This window comes from Hyperolius riggenbachi, chromosome 10 (genome assembly GCF_040937935.1).
Source record: "Hyperolius riggenbachi isolate aHypRig1 chromosome 10, aHypRig1.pri, whole genome shotgun sequence".
NCBI classification, from domain to species: domain Eukaryota; kingdom Metazoa; phylum Chordata; class Amphibia; order Anura; family Hyperoliidae; genus Hyperolius; species Hyperolius riggenbachi.
Genome location: NC_090655.1, coordinates 86368598 through 86394067, shown reverse-complemented (window position 1 = coordinate 86394067; position 25470 = coordinate 86368598). Strand labels below are relative to the sequence as shown.

Below are 25470 nucleotides of genomic sequence, written 5' to 3'. Positions count from 1 at the left end.
GCACAAGTAACAAGATCACATTTAACTACAATAACAGAACTATACAGAGTAGCACAGTGCCCAGCAGACAGCGTACTGACCACTATGATGGGCGAGGTCTAAAAGGGGAGACAGACTTTTATGCCGGCATCGACCAATGGATGCAAGCATGCAAATTTCCACACAGCTGAATGGTAATCATTCAATCCTGAGCTGGCTTGATTACCATTTGCTAGCTGGCTGTGAATGCAAAGGACTCCCATAGGAAATACATGCAGTATTATGGAACAACATGCCTGCAGGAAATCCAGGGGTTTCTGGCCGTAGCTCAGCTGTAGCAAGCAATTGGTGGAATTATGACAGCATCCTGAGCTGCCCAGAACTGCAGAGCAATTGCAAATGACAATGTGACTCATTGCGAATGCACAACCGAATGCAGGCAGACAAGCAAGAACTGTCCGTTTGTGGCTTCACCGCAACGGACAGAACACGCCACAGGAGGAATCCTTACAACAACACTTACCCTGCAAATGCCTTGTGTGAGCTCCTTCCATTAGGTAAACGTCTTAGATCAATCCGCATACAAACAAACAGACTGAAAAACAGCTTTTTCCCATTCGCCATAAACTTGATGAACTCTGAATCCTCTCTGAAATAATTAACACTGTGTACAAATTGTTTAAATATCTGCAATACCTGGCATACTTGTATAATTTCTTCTCTTTCTACCTTTGTTACTATCACTATGTTCCCTATGCACCGTGGGGCTGTCATGAAAAGTAATTTTGTTGTGTTACACAATGACAATAAAGTGCTTGAATCTTGAGAACTACAGTATTATTAACGGAATACACACTACCATGATTCATGGAAGAATAAAAACAAATCTGGCAGATAGATCTCACCACTTAGATAAGACCTGGCAGCCCTGGATCCAGAACACTTCCTCATTAGGTGTCAGAAATGTTCTCTCTAAATTCTGAAGTATAACATTTTGAAGCTTTGCACCATGTTTTCCTCTTTTTGGTTGCCAAATTTATTTTGAAGATGTTTTTTCTTCTGCTGTTTAATGAATCCTAATGTGTACTTAACGTATGTTTACCCTGTTTTCCAGGTTTATAATGGTCTATATAATGCATATACTGTGTTTCTGTATACTGCAGTTCTTTCCTTGTTGACCAAATTGGTCCCCCTTTGGACCTGAACAGCTCAATGACTGTTTTGTTACTTTTTCTCGCAATAAATAGTTTAAAAAAGAAGTTTTGAATCAGGATGATACCATTTATTGGGTAACTTAGAGGTAAATAAAAAGTAAGCTTTTGGCTAATAAGCCTTCATCGGACGGTTTCCTACATGTACTGAGAAAATATAAAAAACACAGCTTTACTACATGCTAACATACAGAGGAGAAACATTCTTTAGCAGGCAAAAATAAATGTCATTAGATGCCTTAATTGTCACTTCAGGAAGCTTTCCTAGGCATCCTGGCTTAACAGATAAGATCAACAGTTTCCCAAAACATAACATAAAACAGACTGGTGATGGGGAGACCGTAAATCCAGAGTTTAAACGTGATTGTGCTGACTACATGCACCATTAATTCTAAGCGAAAAAGAATTGTGGCATTTTAAACCCATCGTACCAGCACAAGACGTTAGAGTCCTTGTTTAAAACGTCTTCTACAGTTTTGAACCAATGTATATATTTAGTTTCTTGTGTTAGTCTCTGTTTATCCAATTTGAACCCACCCATTAATACAACGAGAAAATCGGTTAAACTGTGTCCACATAAACAAAAGTGTGTGGGTATTGGGAGATCAGTATATTTTGTATAATCCTTTTTTTCTTCTGTTAATAGTGAACCTGTGGTGGTTTATACGTTCACATACAGGTCATCCTGTTTCTCCCACATAAATTCCTTTGGGGCATTTAGCACACATCAGGTATACCAGATTAGATGAATCGCAGGAAAAGGTGCCTTGTACTTTGTATTCCTGTCGTGTATCTGGTAGTTGTATCCTGTCAGTGGAATGGATGTGTTTACAGGTGTTACACCTTTTGCCTCGGCAGGGGAATGTTCCATACTGTTCTGGCCTATTCCAGGCACTACTGACAATCATCTGTTTAAGACTGGATGGCTGTTGGAACGCTAAGAGAGGGGGGGGGGGGGTCAGGAAATATCTTTCTCAGACTCCGATCCTTGTGTAGAACATGATGAAGTTCTTTTGCAATCTTTCTTAAGATTTCCCAGTGTGGGTTGTAGGTGACTACCAGTGGGACACAGTTCTCTTCCTGGTTCTGCTTGTACTCCGGTAACTGAGTCCTAGGGATGTGTGTGGTTAGCTTTATTGCTTTGGGTCTCAGCCATTAGAGGATTGTATCCCAGATTAATGAAACTCTTCCTCAGGTAACACAGGTGTTTATCTCGGTCATCCCTATCAGAACAGATCTTATTGCCTGGCTGTAAATTATGGATTTCTTTATATGTTTGGGGTGGAAACTTGAGGGACGATCTGTCTGTTTGTGGTACATTGATGTTTGTAGGCAGTTTCCTCTGATGTATATGGTGGTTTTAAGAAAGTTAATCTACCTGTGAGAGTAGCTCAGTTTCAGTTTGATTGTGGGATGGAAGGCATTGAAGTTCCTGTGAAATTGGATAAGATCCTCCTCACTTGCAGACCAGATGATATAGTCTATAAAGCGGAAGTAGGCCATGTGTTTTATCCAGTTCGGCCTATCTGGACGAACTAAGGCCCCGTTCACACTTGCGGTTTTGTCAAAACCGCACCGGATGTCCGGACCGCACCGGAGCCGGACCGGACCTGATCCGTACGGTTCCTATCCGGATCCGGTCCGGATCCGGTCCGTTTGCATCCGGTTTCCGTGCGGTGTGAACACGGTTGCGGTCCGGATCCGGTTTCTTAAGGAGATACCATCCTGTAAATACCTGGGGTCTGGGAGGTCAGCAGAAGGGTCTGGGGTCATTGTTGGAGACAGGTGGACGTGTGGAGACCATCCGTGGATACAGAGACTGCAGTTGGGACCATGGATCCAGGCATTTTTTACTCGTAAACCTGGGAATTCTCTCCTTCCTGTTGTTCGCCTCCTCGTTATCAGACATCAGACATGTTGCTGCCAAAACGAGCTCCAGCATGAAATCGCTGCTGCCCCACTCTTTGAACGCTTGGCCCATGTGGTCCCCATCCAAAATGCATAGGAAGTGGGGTAGAACGTCCGGTTTTTGTAGCCAGTGTGTTGTGCGCTCTCCGGCTCTCATTGCTTTGTATTGGCCGGATGGTGCAGTCCGGCTCCGCTCCGGATACGGCTGCCGGAGGAGCCGGACCAAAAAATAGCGCATGTTGGAACGGACGCCGGAGTCCGGATCCGGTCCGGATCCGGTCCGGCCCCGGTCCGGCAGAACGGACGCATGTGAACGGACGCATAGGCTTTCATTGCTATTGCCGTGCGTCCGTTCCGTCCGTTCTGCAAGCGGTCCGGCTCCGGCACGGCGATTCCGGACGGCCACCGCTAATGTGAACCGGGCCTTACTCGTCCAGATAGGCTCTGCTGCTGCCGCCGCGTGGTGCGCGCGATCGGGCGCGCTCCCGCCGCTAGCCCCCCGATCAGTGAATGGGAATATAATTCCCATTCACTGATCTAAGTCCCCCGGAGAAATACCGACGCTTTCTATTCAGAGAGCGTGGTATTTCTGCCCCCAGGAAACATCACCTTCTTCTTTTTAGTTCCTGGATGCGAGATCATTCGCATCCAGGACTTTTTTGACTGTGGCCATCTTGTGGCCAAATAGTAAACTGCACCCACATACATTTTTTAATTAAACAATTATGTTATTTTAACTGTAAAATTAGCCGTTTCCCTCCCACACCAAAAATTACCCAAATACATTTTTTATTAAAAAAAAATGCAATAAAAAACAAAACAAAAACATCATAAATAGTTACCCAAGGGTCTGAACTTTTTAAATATGCATGTCAAGAGAGTATGTTATTATATTATTTTAAATTATAAGCTTATAAATAGTGATGGACGCAAATTGAAAAAATGCACCTTTACTTCTAAATAAAATATCGACGCCATAAATTGTGATAGGGACATCATTTAAACGGTGTAATAACCGGGACAGATGGGCAAATAAAATACATGAGTTTTAATTACGGTAGCGTATATTAATTTCAAACTATAATGGCCAAAAACTGAGAAATAATGATTTTTTTTTCATTTCTTTCTTAATCTTCCTGTTAAAATGGATTTAGAAAAAAATAATTCTTAGCAAAATGTACTACCCAAAGAAAGCCTAATTAGTGGCAGAAAAAAACAAGATACAGATCAATTAATTGTGATAAGTAGCAATAAAGTTATTGGCGAATGAATGGGAGGTGAACGTTGCTCGGATGCATGGGGTTTTTGACACTGTGGTGCTGAATCGGTTAAATGACAAGTATCAAGGTATTCTTTTTCAATCTTTGCCATGAAGAGATTTGCGCACTAAGGTTGTGTAATAAAAAGTTTAGAAATCCTATTTCAAATTTCAATTCCACGAAAGCAGACCATGGATGTATAGTGAAAACCAGCAAAGTGAAAATGACATAAGGTTTTGCGACCAGTTTCTTTCAGTATAATAACGCGTAGTGTAATGGCGATAACAATTGTACATTTTCCCTCAATGCATCACTTTCTGTAGCAAGAGTCTAATAAGAGAACCATAAAACCTTTACAAAAAGGTTTAATGCCTGAAATGTGTGATCAGTAACACAGTCACATCACACAATTCAGCATGTGTACATAAGGGATCATTCAGGCCAGAGGAACTGTGAACAAGCTCTGTAAAGTGGAAAAGTATTCTGTAATTTAACAAATAGCTGCTAGCTCTCACATATTACTTAGGTAAAGAAGATCAAGGACCTTGGTATACTTCTCAAGTCTGAAGGAGAAAAGGTGTGAAACTTCGAAGCAGAAAATCTGAATACCAAGTATCTGGGAGCAGAACATCCACCAATCAAAATTCTTGTTCCATTCATTTGCTGAAACTGGATTGGTTGCTGTGGACAACAGTACCCGTTTTGTTAGAGCTTTCTGTGATAGATTAGTAGCATTGGGTATCCAATGCACTCTGAGTCTTTTGGAATTTAAACTAACTCTTGAGAGGTAAGAGAAAACACAGAATGCATGGCCAATACTGAACACAGTGACACAACTATGGTTCTTCAGCTATGATCATGAAATGGAGTAACTATGAAGAAGTCTACAAGGCTATACTGCTAATCTTTCCCTAGCAGAATGAGAAGCCTTGTAGCCCAGGAGAACCTTGGAAAATCCCATGTTCCTTATTATTGAGAGGCACCAGCTGAGTTTCATTGAGAGATTTATGCCAGACATATCCAACTGTAAAAAGACTCTAAAGATACCCATGAATGATTCAATGTCTTAAAGGACTTGACCGTCAAATTGTTTTGATTGATAAGAAATGAGCTACCAAAGGGGTGAAAAAATAAACCATCCGATCAGATGAAATAATCCACTCCAAAATTCAAATCAACGGAATGACAGATAGAATGGTCAGTCAATGGAATTGATCATACGGTCGATGGTTCGGGAGATTGCATTATTAATAGGCACCTCAAGAAAGCATCAGGAAGTGTTGATGAATTGTATCTCTTTGATGGACTTTGGAACACCTGGATATGATAAATATGTCTAAGACAACAGGAAGTCTGGACTGATCTGTGGTCTGACGCCTAACCCTAATCCTGCAATCTCTATAAAACACAATGCAGTATAAAGCACATAGATGAATGAATTAATTAATCCATGAATGAATGGATTGATGGGCATTATTTTTTGCTGTTTGCTGCACAAATTGTTACAGATGAAAACAGATTTATTCCAGCAAAGCTGCCTCACGCACAGGGAACACAGCTGCTAACTCTGTCAGATGTACAAAGAACAGCCTGGATCTCTGTGACAGGGTTTAGATGCACGGCTCTCCTGTTTGTCCAAAAGTGGCTCCCCGCTGTGCACATTACACTTCACAAATCATTTAAATGCAGAATACCAGTGATAGGAGTTTCTCTCTTGTGATTAGGTCCACTTGAAAAGTACCTACATAGCATTGATCTAGGTGGAACAACAGAGCCATGAAATGAGTCATCTATAAAACAGAATGCTGCACTGGGGATTATGCTGGGGTACTGCCTGGATACATTAAACAGTAATAAACACTGTGTAGCTAACCGAGTACAAAACATATTTTATAACCACACACAAACACCCCTTACATGTATATGGAGACACCTAAGCCAGGCTGTTAAACAAAAAAAATAATTATTTTTTTCATAAAAACAACAGTACTTCATATTCTGTTTGGCAATGTATAATAAGTAAATATTAGCATAGATGAAATAATGGGAATAGGTTCACTTTTTCATTAGCACTGCCTCCTCATTTAGCCTGCTCAGTAACCAGAAAGCTGCATCTACACGCGTAGATGCGGCCGCGATGTTCCTTATCAATCGAGTCGCTGATGCGGCTCGATTGATAAGATCCGACAGGACGGATCTCCCAACTGCCGATTCCCTGCTCGTTCCCCGCGAGGGGACAATGGCAGGGAATCGAGCGGAAGATAAGCGGCGCGGGGATGAGCGGGAATCGAGCGGGTATTGATTCCGGCGCACGCGTGGCGAGCGGGGACGGGGAAGAGGCGATCCGGCGGCTAATCGAGTGTACACGTGTAGATGAGGCTTAAGTCTCAGCTATGCTCTGACAGGGACAGCCACTGAATTTACACATACAGATAAGCAAGAATCAAAGCGAGTCAGCAGACTGTATCTCTTGTGTTGCTGGATTAACAAGATTGCCACATGCTTACTTTACATTATATGCATAAATTCTGTCTGTTTAAAGATTTATTTATTTTTCTTTTGCCTGCAGTTACACCCTTAAATTGAGTTTTAATGTTAAAGGACACATGAAATCATATAAATTAAATACTTTTTTTCATTAAGGTTTTTAAAGCACATTTAAACCCAATAGCATGGTCACTGCGACTAGCTGAACATTGCCCTGTATTGCTCCCACCCATCTTATTTGTAGGTAGAGGGTGTACTCCTCCCCTTACCAGACACCCTTCCATAACTTTGGATCTTAGACCGCATTACCAACACCTAGTCCCAGCACTTATAGCTCATATAGAAAAGGCTTGGTGGTATCCACAGGCTCACACACTGCCTAACAATAGTCTAGTGGAACTGGGACCCATTGGAGCCAGACAACACTGATATTGGCCTAGCCCTGAAGTTAGCTATGGGTACCTGGGAAGTATGTACAGAAAAGTGTAAGGAAAGTGCTGTATAATACAGGGCAGTGCTGACTAGTTTGCATGGGCTTTAAAGGGACACTTAAAGAGAATATGTATTGTTAAAATCGCACAAAAGTAAACATACCAGTGCGTTAGGGGACATCTATTATTACCCTCTGTCACAATTTCGCCGCTCCTCGCCGCATTAAAAGTGGTTAAAAAGAGTTTTTAAAAGTTTGTTTATAAACAAACAAAATGGCCACCAAAACAGGAAGTAGGTTGATGTACAGTATGTCCACACATAGAAAATACATTCATACACAAGCAGGCTGTATACACCCTTCCTTTTGAATCTCAAGAGATCATTTGTGTGTTTCTTTCCCCCTGCAGCTATCTTCCACTGAAGTGTCAGGCTGTTTCTTCCTGCAGAGTGCAGACAGCTCTGCCTGTATGTAATTCCTCAGTATGTGAAAGCCCAGCCAGCTCAGAGGAGGATTTATGCAGCTTGTAAAAGATAAGAGAGAAGCTGCCCTAATCTAAATAATACACAGGCAGTGTGCAGAGAGGGGCCTGGAGGGGGGAGATGCATCACAGAACCACAACACTGAAGAACTTGGCAGCCTTCCAGACACAGGCTGACAAGTCTGACAAGAGAGAGATAAGTTGATTTATTACAGAGATGGTGATAGTAGAACGTGCTGCAGTAAGCCAGAACACATTAGAATAGCTTTTGGAACTTGTAGGATGATAAAAAACAGGATGCAATTTTTGTTACGGAGTCTCTTTAAGTAAAAAAAAATGAGTTTTACTCACCTGGGGCTTCTAATAGCCCCCTGCAGCTGTCCGGTGCCCTCGCCGTCTCCCTCCGATCCTCCTGGCCCCGCTGGCAGCCACTTCCTGTTTCGGTGACAGGAGCTGACAGGCTGGGGTCGCGAGTGATTCTTCGCGTTCCTGGCCACAATAGCGCCATCTATGATGCTATAGCATATCATATACCATATAGCAGCATAGAGGGTGCTAATGTGTCTGGGAGCGCGAAGAATCACTCGTGTCCCCAGCCTGTCAGCTCCTGTCACCGAAACAGAAAGTGGCTGCCGGCGAGGCCAGGAGGATCGGAGGGAGACGGCGAGGGCACCGGACAGCTGCAGGGGGTTATTGGAAGCCCTAGGTGAGTAAAACTCATTTTTTTTGTTTGACTTAAGTGTCCCTTTAAAGCAATTACCTGCTTCAATGATTAAAGCGGACCCAAACCAAACATTTTTTTAGTTCAAAATATTTAGTTGCACCACTCTGACACATACAAAGATAAATAAACACTCCTTCAAGCCTATGAGCATTTCAGTGCATGCTTTTCACCCTTCTCTTTTCATAACTAGGGTTATACAGGTGGCAGCCATTACTTCTAAGCTTAGTAGGAGGTTTTAGATCAAGGGTGTGTTTGTCATCAGCTACCCTCCCTCACAGGGGCATCGTCTATGTGAAATTTTACAGAAGCTGAGATCACCTCCCCTGTGACATCATCAGTAGCAGCCTGTGTTTTGTTTTTTATCTCCTCCACCAGTTTGCCAGATTCTGTCGCAGCAATATGAAAGGAGGGGAGGGGTTCCTCCAATAAATGTAAAATATTTTACATTTGTCATCATGCAGCTGAAAAAGGCTGCTATTTATTATTATAATTTAGAAAAATAGATTTTATTTCTGAAATCTTGTATTTTTAATTTGGGTCCACTTTAAGTCTACAAATGACCTAAAAGCAACATCCAAGTGGGAAGTTGAATTTTTTATGCTGTCTACATTAGGACATTTTTCAAAACCAATCATCAGTACATTGTTCATACCATTATCTGCAGGACAGGTGCAGCAAATAATAAGAGTATTGAGAAGAAAAAGTCTATCGAGCATACATACAGTTTTTGCTGGGACAGATGGACAAAGACAGCAAGTAAGGAATGTAAGAGCATTACCAAATAAAAACTAAAGTGGAACAGAAAGTCATTCTCAGCAGCAGCATGATCCAGGCGGCTCTCAGGGAAAACATAAGTTAATAATTGGTTCAAGGTTGGGTAGAGTGAAAATGTTACTTTTCATGGAGGGTCCAAAAAGAGGCAACAAAATGTACCATCCACAGGGCCATAACATTGGCATAGATTGTGATCAGTGGCAGTGTGGTGAATTTTTCTCACTTTTGCCACTAAGCTCTGTTCAGACATCCGTAGACTATACAGAGATCCAAACATCAGCCACAATTTTCAGAACCCATCTTGCCCATAGTGATGCTAGTGAATCCAATGTGCCAATGTCAAGGTAAAGATTGGATGGATATCAGTGGCTGGATAGTGTACTGGTTAAGGGCTCTGCCTCTGACACTGGAAACCGGGGTTCAAATCTCAGCTCCTCTTGTTTAGTAAACCAGCAACTATTCAGTAAGGTCTTCCACCAGGACAAAAGCGCAGTAGAAATATAATTTGTCTTGTCTATATTAAGAACCACCAAATTGATATTACATCCACTTCTTTTGAATACAGTTTTTCAATATTTTCTGCTTGTCTTTTAAAAGCAAACTGGTAAAGGGGAATTTTGTTATTCAGGCAGCCTCTGGAAAGTGTAAGGCCACACTTCCCCAAAGCACAGGCTCTGCCCCTCTGTCTGATGATCTTCTGTGACCTGAGAATACTCCTATGTAAGTGTCATTTACTAATAACGGTGGGGACTGTAAACTTCACAAGATGCAAGCGCGACTCTTGGCGGCCCGTGCATCACATTATAAGTCACATGACATATGCAGGGCTTTACACTGGCAGCCTGGAGGTCACCTTGGAGGAAGCAGAACCTGGATTATTCCATTTACAAGCTCATAGTTTATGCAGAAGGGCTAAGTTAGTGTTAAATGAAAAATGTATTGAATACAGAGCTAAATGTGCAGGAGGATCTTGGATTTCTAAGGTGTGTAGCGTACCCATGATGCACAGTGACAGACAAGTCCAGTGGGGTGTGACCGACAGTATAGGTGGACCAATCTATATACGTTACTTTATGTTAACATGCAGAATTATGGGAGGTTTGATAGTTCAGTGGGGTTTTTTTGTTTGTTTTTTTAGGTAGCTAAAACAAGGTGTCATGGCCTGAGATGTTGGGATACATATGTGCTATGGCATATTAGCAGGGAATCAATGCTGTACAAGGAAACACTGCAACTGCAATACCAGGCCTGGCTTACTAAAGAGCCTCCTGATAATCAGAGATAGCTGAAGAGCAAACAATCTGCAAACGGCATATTTACCATTCCTTCATGCATCAGATCCAATCATTCTTTGCAGCTAGGATTTTCTCAATGCCTGAGGTGTGTGTGCGTATTTATGTGTTCGTTTTGGGCTGATGGTTGATAGAGACGGCTGGATGTGCAAAATAATCTTCCCCTTCAGTAATACAAGATCTGCATATGAATATACAGCTTGGCTCGACTAAACCTTCAAGTCCATATGAAGTGTGTGTGTGCGTGTGCGTGTGTGTGTGTGTGTGTGTGTGTGTGTCTCTACCTGACAGCAAACGTTGAATGACTGTGTCCCTTCAGACAAAAGAGTGTTCAGGAGATGAGAATGGTGACAATTGTAGAAATTAATATCAGATTTGCCAGGGTAAAAGGGCGATTCAGCAGATACATTTGTGCAACCAGAGCGTTCCTTTAAAATCACAAACCTTTCATTAGAATCACTGGATTTATCTTTCAGTGCCACTGCTGTGAGAAGAGGAGGACATGTACACCATTATGTTTATGCTAAACTAAAACAAACTGTATGGCCAGAAGCACTGTGAGCCATTACAAGCCATTATCGCCATCTAGTGGTAACTAAATATTTTGCAACAACAAACACAAACCAGAGAGAGAGAGAGAGAGAGAGAGAGAGAGAGAGAGAGTGAGTGTTTTGACAATTTAATGCAGTAATAAGACACTTTCTGACCGGTTGTTTGTAAACATACAAACATTTACTGCATCCATGTGCATAATTTGATAATTTATATTCAAAATCATTAAAAACATTTTAAAATTAACTTGAAATTTGGGCGTAAGATCCTAAACGTCACCTTCCTCTCCAGAAAACCTCAGCTCCAGGCCGCTGCCCACACAAAGGAGCTCATTCAGCAAAGTAAGCAAGTGGGTCAGACTACCCAGCTTACTGTACTGGAACTGCCAAGATTGGACAATGCTTTCCTACATACACAGGCCTCAATTCACGGAGCATTACCAAACGTTTATCAAACGTTTGATAATTTACCTCATGGGTAAAATCTCATTTTAAATTCACTAAGGTGTTATTTATTTATCGAATGTTTTACCGATAAAACGTTCAACAAATATATAACACCTTAGTGAATTCAAAATGAGATTTTACCCATGAGGTAAATTATCAAACGTTTGATAAAGTGTTTGATAAACGTTTGATAATACTCCGTGAATTGAGGCCCTAGTGCAGGAATAAGGAGCACGCTGACCAGCAGGCCTGGATTTACCTCACAGGAGCCTATAGGCACAGATGTCCTGGCACCTTAGATTCCGCCCTCCATTGCCCTACAAACCCCCAACCAGACTGCAGCCTAGGTATTTTGGTAGCCAGAAATACCCTGAATAATAAGTAGCTAGAGGTGCCCCCAAGTATTAGGTAGCTAGAGGAATCTCGGTATTAGTAGCTAGAGGTGCCCCCAAGTATTAGGTAGCTAGAGGAATCTCGGTATTAGTAGCTAGAGGTGCCCCCAAGTATTAGGTAGCTAGAGGAACCTCGGTATTAGTAGCTAGAGGTGCCCCGACTGCAGGGAGATCTCGTCAGTGGAATGCTGAGAGCAGGGTGAGTAACCGCTCATTTACACTCTCAGGACTCTGCATAGGAAAGTAGGGAGAGAGGCATTCAGTGAGGGGAGTAAGCCGCCTTTCCATTATCAGGCACCTGTAGGCACGTGCCTACAGTGCCTTATGGTAAATCCGGCCCTGCTAACCAGGTACTATCTTAAGTTATTTGATCATCTGAACCCCCCTGCCCTCACTGGACCTCTTACACACCACCAGAATGAAGATCAGGGGCAACAGGATCCCTCCCACCCTGGCTGGCACTACTTCAACCTTATCCCATCAGGCCGCCACTACAGAGCTATTTCCAGCAGGACCTCAAGGCACAGGAACACCTTCTTTCCCTGGTCTGTCCTTCACCTGAACTTGTGCTCACTCTCAAACCAAATCCCCTAGCCTCCCATATCCATCCATCCATCTTTTCCCTGTACTTCTAACATCCCCAATCTGAGTGCCTCCTTGAAGACCTACCTATTAGAGATGAATAGTATGTCTGTTAAATTGCACTACTGCCAACGTCTGTGTGTACCATAAGCAATCCCAGGTGCGGCGCCTGTTGTACTTGATGAATAAAGATGGATCTGAAAACATTTTTCAAAATTCAAGTTGAAAGGATTTTAAAACCTCCTTTAAACTTGTAACTGGAGTTCTGTCCATCAGTTGATGCTACTGCCTGTGTGAAGAGGAGCTTGCAATCTGACTGCAGGCACTTATGACAGCAGTGTGATCCCTGACAGGCATAGGTTCAGCACAGTTGCCCAGAGAAGAATCGGACACACTTACTCTGAAAAACTGAAGAAAAATACAACTGGGCAGTAAAATAAAATGGACAGCCATGTGAGTTATGAATGTCTTATATAGAAGTTAAAAATTCCCAATGAAGGCAGAAATGTCAAAGTCTAAAAAGCACAGACAGAAACAGAAACCCTTTAGAGCAATCAAATCAATCTCATGTGAAGATAGGATTACATAAACCAGAATAATGAGGGAGCAATGGAACCATTCAATAAAATAAAACATTTATTATTAGCGCAATGATAAATCATGATTAAGTGTGTCACTGTGGTGACCACAGACTCCCATTAGGCCCCATCTCTCTGCAATGCATTGCTTGTATAATTGTACCATGAGTATCATTAATACAGGGGCTCTTCTTCCATGAAGCAACGTAAAAAACATGCACCATCGGCCCGTCCACAGTCCTGTATCCATGGCTACTGCGGTGTCTCATGTGATCTGTTCTATGCTGCTGAATCACATGAGGCACCACTGTACTTATATACTGATAGGAAGCAGGCCTTCACGTGTGGCTGGGGACCCCATCTCTAACCTGGTGGGAGCAGGTGAGTGATGCAACGCCACTGCAGCACATACTAGGCATCTTGGGGATCAGAGCCGGGATGCTGCAGGCCTGCAGGAAGGAGATGCTGTCTTGGAGGAAGCAGAGGGAGGTAAGCATAGTGCCAATGCCTGCAATGCACAGCCCAATGTGTCTCTCCTCTCTGGCCTGGCTTTGCACACACACATTGGAAGGAGGGCATCCTCACAATGTATTGCTTCAGGCGGCAAAAAGTCTAGAACCGGCCCTGGCCAAAGGCCCTGCATTTATAAATGGCCTAAAACATATTGCACATCTTCATATTACTTTATTTCCCTTTACTTTAAGTTGCCCTGCGTGGCTGTTGGTTGCTGCTTGGGACAACTTTCTCCAGCAACTTATATGACTGTGATCTCATTCATGGGTTTTTTCTTTTATGTTCCGCTATGGGCAGCACGGTGGCGTAGTGGTTAGCGCTTTCGACTTGCAGCGCTGGGTCCCCGGTTCAAATCCCAGCCAGGTCAACATCTGCATCTTGTATGTTCTCCCCGTGTCTGCGTTGGTTTCCACTGGGCACTCCGGTTTCCTCCCACATCCCACAAACATACGGATAAGTTAACTGGCTTCCCCTAAATTGTCCCTAGACTACGATACATGCACTACATGCTACACATATAGTCATATGACTATGGTGGGGACTAGATTGTGAGCCCCTCTGAGTCGTTAGGTGACAAGACAATATATACCCTGTACAGCGCTGCGTAAGATGTTGGCGCTATATAAGTACTAAATAATAATAAAAAATTATTCAAGTTATACTTGTAACTAGTAGAATATTCAAATTTGGAACCTCTTGCATACTTCCTTGTGAAGGGCAATGCACAGAGGTGTTGACTAGAGAGAGTTAACACCCCTTGCAGTTTTGTGCATGTACGAATAAAGATTCAGGTTCTGATGTGAAGAATTTGGGATGAGGTTCTAAAAATCAAATATTCTGACTACGTCCACACTATCTGCGACTTTTCAAAATTTAAGTGACGGGCCACTGCAATTTTGTACCTGAACAGCTAATCGCGGTTTCGCACGGTTTCTCACACTCGTTCACACCTATAACAGTAATATAAATATACACTCAATTACTGTATTCTAACATTTAATACAGAGTTCATTGTATGTTTATAGAGTGAGGTATAGAACTGTATTAGCTAGACCTATTTATAACACAGAATCTCAAGCCACCAGAAAGCACACTTATCCAGCACCTATTCAGTGAGTTGGAGTCCACCAGGAGAAAAGTGTGATATAAATGTTATTGGTCTTGTCTATTAGTGCAAAAGGTGTGTTTTTACCTCACTGGGGTGCCTCCTATGCAGGATAATAGCCGTTAGTCTGCTGTGACTCATTACCAGGAGGTAAGTGACTCTTACGCTGCTTTGTAATCCTTTTATGTTCTGGGTGCCTTGGTTTTAGTTTCCATTTTGAAGCTTGTATTCATGCGCTGCCAGGAGATGAGGTCAGTGCAGCTTGAAGTGCACTAAACACAGGGGACCCTTGAAAAGGCTCAAGTGCTCCACACACGCCAGTGTAAACAAACCCTCCCCTGTTACATACAAGATGGGAGCAGAGATGAAATATTTGGTAAACACAGCACCAGTTCTATAAATAGCCTTTCACACATATTGATGTTCCCATCAGCCTTTGTGATATTTTCCAAGACACTCCAATTAACAATTACACCACTGATGTGATTCAAACTGAGTCGCTGCTGAGATTTTATAACAAGTTCTACGGGTATTTGCACCGAGCAGGGAGTCTTGTTTATAAGCTACAGCCTAGCAAAAAGGAAAATGAAGGTCACTTCTTGTGAACTATATATTTTTTAGAACAGTGAGGATGAATCATGCAGAGCTGCAGGGATGAATTTCAGTGATGAATTCGTAAACAGACGTTGCAAAGGAGAAACAGCAGCGGAATCTCAAGGTTTGTGGCATTATCTTTTGACACATATAGCCTGCCATCTAGTGGCAAAATTGTATATTACCATAGCACGTTTTATTTTTTAAGACTTGCCAAAGCACTAAAATGTGCCTTTTTTTTTAGCTAAAATGTTCTACATAAAAATATGCAGTTGCTGAAAGAATATTCCAATAAGGAATCTTGGTAAGAAGTTGTAATACTTAAACTAGGTTGATGTGCATTACTGAAATGGGTTTTGCACTATTGCTAGCATGCAGTCACATTGCAAGGTCACACTTGGATTAGTCACCAATGTTTAAAGCAAAAGCACTTTATTTTAAATTAAATGTTAATGTAATTCTTCAGTTTGCTTAACATGTTTAAAAAAAAACAAAAAAAAAAACAGGACCAATAATGCAATGATCCTGAATTGTTTATGTTTTACCTTCTTTCTCGGATACTGCCGAGTCCCCTCCCACATGTACAGTATACTTTTACAAGGTGCTCACACTGACAAACAAGATGAAGTATTTGTGGATCTTTTTTTAAAGCGGACCTGAACTTAAAACCTCCTTTCTGCACTAAAAGATACACAACAGCATAATAACCTTTAAAGAAAAACATTTCTTTGTTACAGCTGATACAAATCCTGCAATAATGCTGCAGTGTGTCTACTTCCTGCTTTCATGGAAGCATACACAGTGTTAACATCCTGTGTTTACAAATTAGCTGCCGAGATTACTGAAATGACACAGCTGACAGATCAAATTACACTTATGATTAGTCACAGATGAGGGTAAAAACACAGGTAATCTGGCTGTGCTGTAAAGGTGGACACTAACGATACAATTTGGCGAACAATCATTTGAGTAAGCATTTACAAATGATTACTCATATGAACGATCTGAAATGACCGTTTGGGACCACTAACGTAGGAAAATCTTCTAGCCAATCTGATCAGATTAATGAAATCAACACAATTTTTGGATTGATCCTGCCAATCGGATTGGTTAGAAGATTTTTGTCCATTAGTGGTCCCAAACGATCACTTCCAATCGTTCATATAATCGCTTGGAAATGATTGTTCGGCAAATTGTATTGTTAGTGGCCACTTTTAGCCAAGCCTGAACAGTGGATGATGCAGCCCCAGCACCGACGTTTGCCCTGCCCCCAATGCCTGCAATCAGCTTCCTCACAAAGACGTTTTAGGTCATGTGATAGTCCTTTCAAAATAGCATTTTTATCATCAGAAAACTCATTTTACATAAGAAAATGTAACATGTGAGCACTCTGAATACTAAGATAGTGCATGATATTTTTACAGCTGTGCCTGGAGGGAAAACATTATTTTGAATTATTCACAGTGCTAAACTAAATATATGATACAGTGTGGGACTTACAGGTGTCACAAGATCTGTGATCTTTATATTGTTTTTTTTCTCCTCTCTCTCTCTGCTCTGGATGCTTCTGAGCATATGGAAAACTGGTTCTATTAGATACCAGCAATTTATCTACTCAGAGGACTGCAATAGTGAGAATGTTAGCACTTGGATAGTTCTGTAAGCAGTCATACAATAGTAGCAGCATAAAACTCTCAATATGCTCAGAAATGTCATATTTCACAGCTCGTCTGCCATGAGCAGCTGTTGGGATTCATCAGGACTGGATGGGAATCCCCTCCTTCAGCTAAATTTCTCCCTAATGAGAAGCTTCTTCTTCAGTCTTTCTCCCCCTCAGCACAGAAGCCAGTTATTCCAGCTCTGTGTGCTTTCTGCAATCTTGCAGCTGCTTCTTTCATTACAAATAAACAGGCAAGCAGATCTTTTGGCATGGACTACAGCACACAACCTTATGTAGTGCTCTGTAGTATTTCTCTGTTTAGTTTAGTGAGCCCAGGATGCAAAGCTTTGGAATAAAACTCACTTAAAGGACAACTGTAGTGAGAAGAATATGGAAGCTGTAATGTTTATTTACTTTTAAACAATACTAGTTACCTGGCAGTCCTGCTGTTCTATTTGACTGCAGTGGTGTCTGAATAACACCAGAAACCAGCATGTAGCTAATCTTGTCAAATCTGACAATAATGTCAAACACCTGATCTGCTGCATGCTTCTTCAGGGTCTATGGCTACTGTAAATGTATTAGAGGCAGAGGATCAGCAGGGCAGGTTTACACAGGTGTCTGCAGGAGTGTCGGGCAAATTATTTTCTGTAAACATGCAGGAAAGCATTTGACATCTTCTGCCAGCTTCCGGCAGTTTTTTTCCCCACAGGTGGACATGGAGACGAGTGGTCAGCTGAAACTATGTAAAAAATTGGGATCAGAATGCAGTGTTTGCACAAATGACAGCAAACTACGGTACAGACGCTGCCCATTCACTTGAATGGGCAGCCCTTTAACGCAGAGCACCACGGCCTGTGGGAAACGAACCGCAATAGATTGAGAACTGGGCCCTAAAAAGCAAGGGGAAAAAAATTAAAATAAAAGGTAAAAACACATTAAAAAGACTCTGTAACAAAAAAAAACCCTTCTGGGGGATACTTCCCTAGGGAGGGGGGAAACCTCAGGGTCCCAATGAGGATTCCCCGTCCTCTGTAGCTCTGGGATTGGCCCAGAGCCGATTGGCCTTAGCTATTTCCGCCTTGGTACGAACAAAGAGACACCACTGCACCTGCGCTGGATCGCGGGGACCACTGTTCAGGGGGTCGCAGCGCTGGATTGCTGGGACACCGGAGGACGGGGGAAACATCATTCGGATCCTGATCCTGAGGTGGGAGGGGGCAGGTTTTCCTTAAATTGCCAGTAACCATTATTTGTCTTTCGAGAGTGCCCGGTCACAATTTTGCTTTCTGCAAACTGAGTGAATGTTGCAGCCTGGATCTAATTCCGAATTGCATGCAAATTTAATAGAAACTGTGTACCACTAGGAAATGAGCCAATTAATGCACTTCCTGCTGATTCTGATTGGCCCAATTCGAAGTTGTATATGGGAATTATTTGCTCTTTCACTATCTCTTGGATGAACATGTGACCACGGCAGGCTTGCTAATTCACCCCTTTAAAGCTCGGCTACAAAATCTTATCTAAGAAGAAGGAAGACTATGGATCCTGGAGGCTTCTGTGTCCTCCTGTCCCCCGTTGCCACTTGCAAATCCTTTAGGCTGCTTTCACAGTGGGACGTTACAGGCGCACGTTAGAGCAGCCTGTAACGCAGCCCAACTCACAGTAATGAAAAATCAATGGGCTGTTCACAGTGCCCACGTTGCGTTATAGTGTAACGCTGGACATTATTTGAAAGTGCGGCATGCTGTGCGTTCGTTTTTAGACTGTTTGCACATGCTCAGTATTGTGTGTTTTTTTTTTTATTTTGAGCTGGAGGAGGTGGGGAGAGTCCGCTATTGTTAGCCACATGGCTAATTAATATTCACTGCACTGCAGTGTAGTGATGGGAAGTTCGGCTCCATGCATTGAATCGATTCACTGAAAAGAGCCGGACTTCCTATCGCTACTGTTCAGAATCGATTCATTGAAAAGAGCCGGACTTCCCATCACTAGGTTCAGTCCTGCTGCTCTGCCTCTAAATCGATTCTGAACAGTAGAGATAGGAAGTCCGGCTCTTTTCAATGAAACGATTTATTGAAAAGAGCCGCATTTCCCATCACTACTGCAGTGTTTACTTCCTGGAGCGGCCGCTGATTGACTGGCAGGACCACGTGATGCGGAGTGTTCCGATCACTGCGGAGTGTTCCGATCACGTGGTCCCCGCAGAGTTCCAGACAAAAAAGGCGCACCAACAACCGCACAACGCGGCTCACTCTGGCGTCCACCTCCAACACCACCAGGCATTGCGTTAGGGGTACATTATGTGACCTTAACGTCCCTTAAAACACAACGTCTTGGTGTGAAAGAGGCCTTAAACATTACTGACAAGGGCTTGTCAGTAATGTGATCGCAGCTGCACTGCTCTTCAAGCACGAGCACAGCTCTACTGCGCCTGCACAAGGCCACCACCTGCACAGTAAGTCGGAGCCACTTGTGGCTCTGTGCTACTGCGCTGGCATGGCTGCGCTCGTGCCATAAAAGGTGAGCCCCGACCAGCTGGAGGGCCCCATGCAGTGGTGGAAGATCAGAGGGCAGCCTCATTAGGAGCCAGAGGCAGCCCTCTCCTTAGGCAAGTAGCCAACACTGCGGCTTGGGTTCTCTTTAAAAACTGACATTAATTTATGCAGATTCTACTTACACATAATCAGTGTCTAAACTGCATCTAACCAGCCACAAGACCTCTATAATTCATATGTGTCAAGTAATTAAAGGAATGAGTTGGCAACACTGGACCGTAGCAGGCTGATGCTCCCAGTTTCCACCGCCTTCTAAAGTCTCTCTGGGTAGTCTGTCTTCCAACTGACTAAATGGAAGCAATCAAGAAACAATTATAAGTACACTAACAGTTCAAAGCCTTTCAATGCAAGCAGCAGACATTGATATATTCTCTCAATACAGAAGACAACACTGAAAACTGATTCCACCAATGAGCTATTATTATTATTATTTTTTTTTTTAAAGAAACCTGAAGCAGCTTTTCCAAGAGTTGCCAATCAAACGGCTTGATTCATCTAATATCTAATACTTGATTGGCTACACTGTATTTCTTTTTTTTTTTTACAACTCAGGTATTATTCGTATAGTTCACCTTTCATGAGGAAAAGGGGGAATTAGAATTTGAAGATCAAATTAATTCAGTTTTTGGGGTAGCTGCGCATGTCTAGCAAAACACTGATCAGGTGACAGAACTGTAAACCTCTGATTTGGTCACTGCCTGTTTTAAAGTGGACCTGAACTCTAGCACAGGACAGAAGGAAAACAGAGACATGCACCCTGTATGTATTTAGAGAGTTTAGCCTGTGTAATTCCCCCTCATCTGTCACTAATCACAAGTGTAACCGAGGCTGCACTAAGCAATTATAAGGAGTGCAATAAAAATTGTAAAAAAGAAATTAGGCTGCCAAAGATCGAAGCTGAAAATCCAATCGCTAGGGATATCAAATCTAACCAAAAAAAGTTTTACAAGTACATCAACTCTAAAAAAAAGAAAGGTTGACTGTATAGGACTCCTAAAGGATGAGGGTGGGAACTCAATGGTGGATGACCAAGGTAAGGCAGAGTTATTAAATGCTTTCTTTGCTTCTGTCTTCACAAAGGAAACAGCACTGTTGCAAATTACAGAGGCAGAAGAGTCTCAATCTTCTAACTGTAATATTAAATACTTAATGCAGGAAGAAGTTAAGGCAAGACTAAAATAAATTAAAAATAGACAAGGCACCTGGCCCGGATGGCATGCATCCTCGGGTCCTAAGGGAATTAAGTTCAGTTATAGATAAACTTCTTTATCTTATCTTTTGTGACTCTCTTTCAACTGGCAGAGTCCCAGTGGATTGGCGTACAGCCCACGTTTTCCCATTATTTAAGAAGGGCAAAAAATCAGATCCAGGAAATTATAGACCTGTAAGCTTAACATCAGTTGTATGCAAACTATTTGAGGGGTTACTAAGAGATACTATACATGACTTCATAGTAGAAAATAATGTTATTTCTCAGCATCAACATGGGTTTACTAAAGACAGGTCCTGTTTGACTAACATGCTCAGCTTTTATGAGTTAGTGAATGCTAGTGAATGCGCAGTACAGCCCGGCGGACGTCCGATGACGTCAGCGCGCCGTCGTGTGACGCAGAAGTCCCAGGAAATGGAGCGCAGAGGAGCCCGACCTGGCAGCCGGCCTGGCCAGGTCGGGTCGGGCACCGGAGACCACCGGGAGCCTGCGGAGCGGCGGCGAGGGCACCTCCTGCCTGCCACGGGCTGGAGGAAGACCCAGGTAAGTGGAAATTTATTTTTATTTTTTGAATCCCCTCCCTGAACCTTCCCTTTAAATAATCGTACTCAATGCCAGGCCGCTGCAGCTAAAGCTAACAAAATTTTGGGATGCATTAAAAGGGAAATAAAAACTCGAGATGCTAGCATAATATTGCCCTTGTTTAACTCTCTAGTAAGGCCACATCTGGAATATGGAATTCAGTTCTGGGCACCACATTACAAAAAAGATATTGCAGTTTTGGAGCAGGTGCAGAGACGAGCAACAAAATTGATACGTGGGATGGAAGGTCTCGCTTACCAAGAAAGGTTAGATAAACTGGGTTTATTTAGTCTAGAGAAAAGACGCCTTAGAGGAGATCTAATTAACATGTATAAATACATCAGAGGGCAATATAATAGCTTGGCGGGTGAGCTTTTTGTCCCTAGGCCTTCTCAAAGGACTAGAGGACATGATCTGCGCATGGAGGAAAAACGTTTTAGCCATTTATTTAGGAAAGGGTTCTTTACAGTAAGAGTGATTAAGATGTGGAATTCATTGCCACAGGAAGTCGTTATGGCAAACTCTATACCTGCATTTAAAGGGGGCTTAGATGCTTTCCTTGTGTTGAAAGACATCCATGGCTACAATTACTAGGTAATGCCTAATGATGTTGATCCAGGGATTTTATCTGATTGCCATCTGGAGTCGGGAAGGAATTTTTCCCTTTTGGGGCTAATTGGACCATGCCTTGTAAGGGTTTTTTCGCCTTCCTCTGGATCAACAGGGATATGTGAGGGAGCAGGCTGGTGTTGTACTGTATACTGGTTGAACTCGATGGACGTATGTCTTTTTTCAACCAAAATAACTATGTAACTATGTAATTTGAGCTCTTCAGTTATGTCAGCTCAGGAATCTCCTCTGCCACAGCTGAGCAGCTAATTTGTAAACACAGGATGTTAACCCTATGTCTGCTTCCATGAAACCAGGATGTAGACACACTGCAGATTTATTGCAGGATTTGTATCAGCTGTGACAAAGAAATGTTTTTCTTTATAAGTTATGATGCTGTTGTGTATCTTTTAGAGCAAATAGGAAGTTCTGAGTTCAGATCTGCTTTAACCACATAGGAAAAGCAGCAATTTAATCACATGCTTTTCTCAGAGTTCTGCTGCTACAAAGAAACAACTCTAATTATAAATAAACAAATAGAGGTACTATTCACAGTTCACAGGAATTCAGTCACTGCTGCTCATTAATCTGTGTATTGCACAATACGCAGATTAATTACATCTAGCACAATTGTCATGAAAACTGCTGTAAAAACAAGCATGGACAAATCCATATTATTGATTGGCACTGCAGCGGTTGACCTTGTTCAAACGAATCATCTTTTAGAGCTTGTAAATGTAGCATCATAATAATTGCTTTATTTGCAAAGGTTAAATAAGTTCTGTAATGCTTGACCCCCTCAGTAGTCACTACTTTTGTCAAAAGTTGCTGCTATTAGTAAATTAGAATCTGTTAAAAACAGGAGTAGCTGTGCTGAGTTGCTGGTGATTGCATTGAATAAATCCTCATTTCATAGTTTACAAGTCATGGGGAGGTCAGGAGGAGAAAGGCGGTAATTCTTAATTGGAAATCATTCAAAACTAAAGTTTTCTGACATATCAGGTGAATTGTTCAGGTGATTTTCATTCATGCAGGGTTGTGGAGTCTGCAATAAGGAAACCAGAAATCAAGCTTTTGTAAGATTTGATACTTACCCGAGGCTTCCCACGCCTCATAAATACATGCGAGTCCCAAGCCGTTCTCCCGGGGTCTGCTGTTCAGGCACGATCAGCCCTGGTAACTGGCTCTGTGGCGTTAGTCCGGGTCTACCGCACATGCGCTGTTTGCACAGAGCATTAGTGTGAGGGATGGCCTGTTGGCACAGGGCATCAGTGTGAGGTAGGGCCTGTTGTCACAGTGCATTAGTGTGAGAGAGGACCTATTGGCACAGAGCATCGGTGTAAGGGAAGGCCTGTTGGCACAGAGCATCGGTGTAAGGGAGGGCCTGTTGGCACAGAGCATCGGTGTGATTGAGGTCCTGTTGGCACAGAGCATCAGTGTAAGCAAAGACCTGTTGGCACAGTGCATCAGTGTGAGTGTTGGCATAGAGCATAAGTGTGAAGGGAGGGCCTGTTGGCACAGAGCATCAGTGTGAGAGAGGGCCTGTTGGCACACAGCATCAGTGTGAGAGAGGGCCTGTTGGCACACAGCATCAGTGTGAAACTGGGCCTGTTGGCACAGAGCATCAGTGTGAGAGAGGGCCTGTTGGCACAGAATATCAGTTTGAGGGACAGCCTGTTGGCACAGAGCATCAGTGTGAGTCGGTCTGTTGGCACAGAGCATCAGTGTAAGGGACGGCCTGTTGGCACACAGCATCAGTGTGAGGGACGGCCTGTTGGCACAGAGCATCAGTGTGAGGGAAGGCCTCTTGGCATAGAGCATTAGTGTGAGGGACGGCCTATTGGCACAGAGCATCAGTGTGAGGGACAGCCCGTTGGCACAGCGCATCAGTGTGAGTCGGTGTGTTGGCACAGAGCATCAATGTGAGGGACGGCCTGTTGGCACAGAGCATCAGTGTGAGGGACAGCCTGTTGGCACAGAGCATCAGTGTGAGGGACAGCCTGTTGGCACAGAGCATCAGTGTGAGGGACAGCCTGTTGGCATAGAGCATCAGTGTGAGGGACAGCCTGTTGGCACAGAGCATCAGTGTGAGGGACAGCCTGTTGGCACAGAGTATCAGTGTGAGGGACAGCCTGTTGGCACAGAGCATCAGTGTGAGGGACAGCCTGTTGGCACAGAGCATCAGTGTGAGGGAAGGCCTCTTGGCATAGAGCATGAGTGTGAGGGAAGGCCTGTTGGCACAGAGCATCAGTGTGAGGGACAGCCTGTTGGCACAGAGCATCAGTGTGAGGGACGGCCTGTTGGCACAGTGCATCAATGTGAGGGACGGCCTGTTGGCACAGTGCATCAATGTGAGGGACGGCCTGTTGGCATAGAGCATCAGTGTGAGGGACAGCCTGTTGGCACAGAGCATCAGTGTGAGGGACAGCCTGTTGTCACAGAGCATCAGTGTGAGGGACGGCCTGTTGGCACAGAGCAGCAGTGTGAGGGACGGCCTGTTGGCACAGAGCAGCAGTGTGAGGGACGGCCTGTTGGCACAGAGCATCAGTGTGAGGGACAGCCTGTTGGCACAGAGCATCAGTGTGAGGGACAGCCTGTTGGCACAGAGCATCAGTGTGAGGGACAGCATGTTGGCACAGAGCATCAGTGTGAGGGACAGCATGTTGGCACAGAGCATCAGTGTGAGGGACAGCCTGTTGGCATAGAGCATCAGTGTGAGGGACAGCCTGTTGGCACAGAGCATCAGTGTGAGGGACAGCCTGTTGGCACAGAGTATCAGTGTGAGGGACAGCCTGTTGGCACAGAGCATCAGTGTGAGGGACAGCCTGTTGGCACAGAGCATCAGTGTGAGGGAAGGCCTCTTGGCATAGAGCATTAGTGTGAGGGAAGGCCTGTTGGCACAGAGCATCAGTGTGAGGGACAGCCTGTTGGCACAGAGCATCAGTGTGAGGGACGGCCTGTTGGCACAGTGCATCAATGTGAGGGACGGCCTGTTGGCACAGTGCATCAATGTGAGGGACGGCCTGTTGGCATAGAGCATCAGTGTGAGGGACGGCCTGTTGGCACAGAGCATCAGTGTGAGGGACAGCCTGTTGGCACAGAGCATCAGTGTGAGGGACGGCCTGTTGGCACAGAGCATCAGTGTGAGGGACGGCCTGTTGGCACAGAGCAGCAGTGTGAGGGACGGCCTGTTGGCACAGAGCATCAGTGTGAGGGACGGCCTGTTGGCACAGAGCATCAGTGTGAGGGACAGCCTGTTGGCACAGAGCATCAGTGTGAGGGACAGCCTGTTGGCACAGAGCATCAATGTGAGGGACGGCCTGTTGGCACAGAGCATCAATGTGAGGGACGGCCTGTTGGCACAGAGCATCAATGTGAGGGACGGCCTGTTGGCATAGAGCATGAGTGTGAGGGACAGCCTGTTGGCATAGAGCATGAGTGTGAGGGACGGCCTTTTGGCACAGAGCATCAGTGTGAGGGACGGCCTTTTGGCACAGAGCATCAGTGTGAGGGACAGCCTGTTGGCATAGAGCATGAGTGTGAG

At 43.7% G+C, this 25470-nt stretch overlaps 1 protein-coding gene and 1 long non-coding RNA gene across 5 annotated transcripts in view; one reads left to right on the top strand and one right to left on the bottom strand.

Annotated features, from left to right (window-relative positions):
- The window catches only part of ANK3 (ankyrin 3), an 825851-nt gene that overhangs the window by 421526 nt on the left and 378855 nt on the right, over window positions 1-25470 (bottom strand). The gene's annotated exons all lie outside the window — the stretch shown is intronic.
- The window catches only part of LOC137534022 (uncharacterized), a 49404-nt gene continuing 39233 nt past the window's right edge, over window positions 15300-25470 (top strand). The window contains exon 1 of the long non-coding RNA XR_011024278.1: window positions 15300-15431. This is a non-coding gene — a long non-coding RNA (uncharacterized lncRNA). The remainder of the gene's footprint in view (window positions 15432-25470) is intronic.